Genomic DNA, 3764 nt, shown 5'->3' with positions numbered 1-3764 from the left:
TCCATTCTCAATAAAGAAATGACAGTGGAATTTTGAAATTGATTATAATTTTCCATGGAGAATTATAATGATTTTGATTATGTAGAATGTGCTGCGTACCTAGTGATAAAAAAGTAATATCTGCAATGATACAAATATGCAATGAAAAAAGTTCGAAGGAGAAAGAATAAGAATAACAAAACAAAAGGGAAAATAAATAAATCAACGTTGTATACTCCCAACTATATGTTTTATATTTTATTTCAAATCAGGATAGAACTCAATTGATCTTGCCATCATAATTCTCATCAGTGACATCAGTGGAAAATTCCTAAACGGCTTTTGAGAACATCTTCAACCCCATCACTGAAGGGAAAATAATAAATCGATAATTGCGCCAGCTTTCAATGTTACACAACAATGAAAAGAATCTAATATGATAACATATATACATTATTCTACCGCCATTGATGCATCGGTATTTAAACTATTATTTAAAAAGCCTTAAACATGTCAAATACAAATCGCAAGGAATGGAGAGAATATGGGTTTACAAACAGTACTTGAAATTTAAACAATTCAACTATTTAAAATTGGGAACGTATTACTACATAAAAAAGTGGTCACATCAAAACCATGTTCTACACTGCTAACGTTTCTATGATCTACCCATCCAAAATTGGACGTAGGTAAAAAAAAATGTAGTAGTATATACCTCACCTGTCCGTAGTCCTCTAATGTCTTAAGCGACAGTTCCCGAATCAGGGCCTTTGAGATCCCTCTTCTATTATTACAGGTGCAGGTGCCAACTGAAAACCTGTAAATGAATTTATCTCATCATATACAGTATTTTGCAAAGGTGGCGGAAACACAAACAAAGTGAACCTAAATCAGAATGGCCCCATAGAACCATACGATCACTAAATAATAATAAATTGAGATGTTATTAAAAAAAGTTAATTTAAAGATTTGAGAACATTTTTTTTTATTTTCGTATCATAACTTATTTAACATAGCGTGGTGTTAAAATCATCCCCTTTTTCTTGTGAAAGTACCTGATGGAACTTACGAAATAGACGGGTTACAGCTCTCCTTGCACCCGCCCTTACATGCACAGCCAAAGATATTGCAACTCCCTTTGCCACAATAAAACCAAGTCTGAAGTAAAAGGAAACTTTTGGTATTTTCATCCTTTTTTTCGTTTATTTTTACAATTTATATTCACGGCAACATTTAATCGCTTTAAAAAACTAAAGAAAAAAATCTGAATGGTATGGACAGGGTCGGATAAAAACTCTTAAATTATTCTACTTACGAGAATAATAAATGAACCTTCCGTGTTCACTGACTAAATTCCTTTGCATTTACACAAATGTCATTTTATCGATGATGCCATAATTGCAATTTTGGAGTAATATTCGCAAAATGGGTTTCTCAAATTTCTTTTCTGCCTGACCTCCTACGCAAACATTCAGTGGCACATTTCAGTACGTCAGAACCTTTCCTGCTATTTTCCTTAAAGTCTCATTTCAGATTCTATCGTTAATAAGGGAAAATAATGCCTTTGTTCAATGAATAATGTAATAAGGTGCTCATTACTTCATTACAAAAAGAAAATGTTTAAACCAAAATGACGACACGGGATTGAAGCCCATACGCCCTTCAGCACTGATAAATCATTTCTCAGATATACATATAGTGGTACGACCAACAACGATCGCCATCTAATCTCAAAATGGAAAGTTGTTTAATTGACGATAATTGCTCCTAGGTGACTATGCCTTTGGTAAGTAACGTGGAATACAAACGCAATGGGATTTTTTTATTGTTTAATCAACCAATTGGTAGATGCATTATTAAAGAGGCAAAGAAAAAATATACCTTTTTGTTTTATAAAGATGATAAACCTCCTCAGTTACCATTATATAGCAGGTAAATTACTACTCAAAGGAACAATACTTAGAACTTATCTATGTAGATTGCAAATGTGTTGAACAGGATATATTGACGGCGCATATGCTAATGTAATGTTTGATGGTGCACATTGCTCAATTATCAACCTGTATTTCTTCTCATTTCGCAATGAATCAAACATAAATGAGACGAAGGAAATGCGTGGAAAATAACTTCTCAGACATAGTCTTTAATAGTGGTGATTAAGAAAGGACGTGTTCTTTTTTTACCTAAAGTTGTACCGGAACATTAACGTCTTACCTGGCTGCAGTCTGCACAATAACCACCAGAATATTTTTCTCGACAACAAACGGCTTGAGTGACGTCTATTAGCAAGCCCATCAAACAAACGACAACAACTAGACCAGTTAAGCCACTAGACATATTCCTGAATATCACAAATGATCATCTATTTACAACAGTAAGCAAATCATATAAAACGCCCATAGAGCAACAACCTTCACCAAGCAAGCTATTTTATCTTTATTATACCAATAGTTAATCAATGGATCATCACCAAGATCTATTTCTTACTTGGTCCACTCCCGCCACTCTCCAAAAATGGAGTCGTTTTTTAGTTTTTATTTTATTATTATTATTTTGCATAATGCTTTGTATAATGCTTACAGCCAGACAGACACACACACAGGCAAACGAAAACCAAAAAATAATTCCTTATGAAAGTAAATGTAATATCTTAATTGTACCAGACAATCAATTACTTAAATATTGCTCTAAAATGATTATATAAAAACAATCGTAGAAACTGACAGAGAGTGGATAGATGTGTTTTATTATAGTTATATCGACATATAATGTATAACATCTTTATACTTATAAAAGCATACTATTAAATCTCACTCACCGATATGCTTTTGGAAACCTCTGGAATAAATGATGCAAATCGGACTACAGAAAGATAATAAACGCCGACTATTATATAGCTCAGTATGCGAATACCTGCATATTTGGATAGTGAATGTATGATTAATGCACTGGATAATTTGCTTATCAAAAAAAATTTAAATTAATCAATATATCAAAAACCAAGCAAACCCAATGGGTGTACACGTGGCATTCGTGACCATCAAAGTGATCACTCTTAGATGTCATTTTAAGTCCCCTTTACACTGGACGGCGTCCTTTCTGCGTCCCGTGACACTTCCCCGTTTGAGAGTTTAAGAAATAATACTTTACGTGCCGACAACTGGTCGATCATTGAGCATTCATTCTGCAACCAAAATGATGCTTGTTCCTCCTTTCTCAGCTGTTTTGGATAGGGTATACTTTGGCCAATTCATGAAGTTTCCAATAAAAGTATTTTACTTATGTTAGATATAAGTCTTACCCGTTTTTTCTGCCATTTAAATGGTTCAGTCAAAAATAAGTCTTAACCTAGATGGGACCTTTTAAACATATCTGAATGGTCCTAGGAGCTCAATTACTGGTTTGAGAGACTCATCCGTCCTACCCTCTACAAGAAACAACTGGGATATGACACTGGCTGTTTACATAATGGTTTCAATACAGAAATGTGCACATAACTGGCCAGATAAACATTTATATACATGCATAGTGACACATGCAACACACCCCCATGCAGATCTGCATTTTCACTTTATACGCCACGCACATGTATTTGTGAGCTATTACAGTAAAGCTATTTTAAGCAAACTGCTTGTATATGTTTTGATGTTGGCCGTCAACGTTGACGCTTGTTGCAATACTGGGTTCCATAACTCGAAATGTTACGCCTTCGTGGCAGAGTGCTTTTATGAAGGTATAAAGAACACTATACTCACTGTTGTAAGTGCTAAATTGCTAGAGAGGAA

General features: G+C 34.2%; 1 long non-coding RNA gene across 1 annotated transcript; it reads right to left on the bottom strand.

The window, feature by feature from the left end:
* Window positions 1-216: 216 nt before the first annotated feature.
* Window positions 217-2315, bottom strand: LOC147759632 (uncharacterized). Its single transcript, XR_015331295.1, has 4 exons — window positions 2194-2315; window positions 1049-1137; window positions 700-796; window positions 217-345 (listed from the first exon to the last, which is right to left on the bottom strand). It is a non-coding gene; the product is annotated as an uncharacterized LOC147759632 (long non-coding RNA).
* Between the last annotated feature and the right edge of the window lie 1449 nt (window positions 2316-3764).

The sequence above is a fragment of the Lingula anatina genome, chromosome 10 (genome assembly GCF_051362555.1).
Source record: "Lingula anatina isolate TDL-2025a chromosome 10, LinAna3.0, whole genome shotgun sequence".
Taxonomy (NCBI): domain Eukaryota; kingdom Metazoa; phylum Brachiopoda; class Lingulata; order Lingulida; family Lingulidae; genus Lingula; species Lingula anatina.
This window is presented reverse-complemented; position numbering and strand designations above follow the sequence as displayed.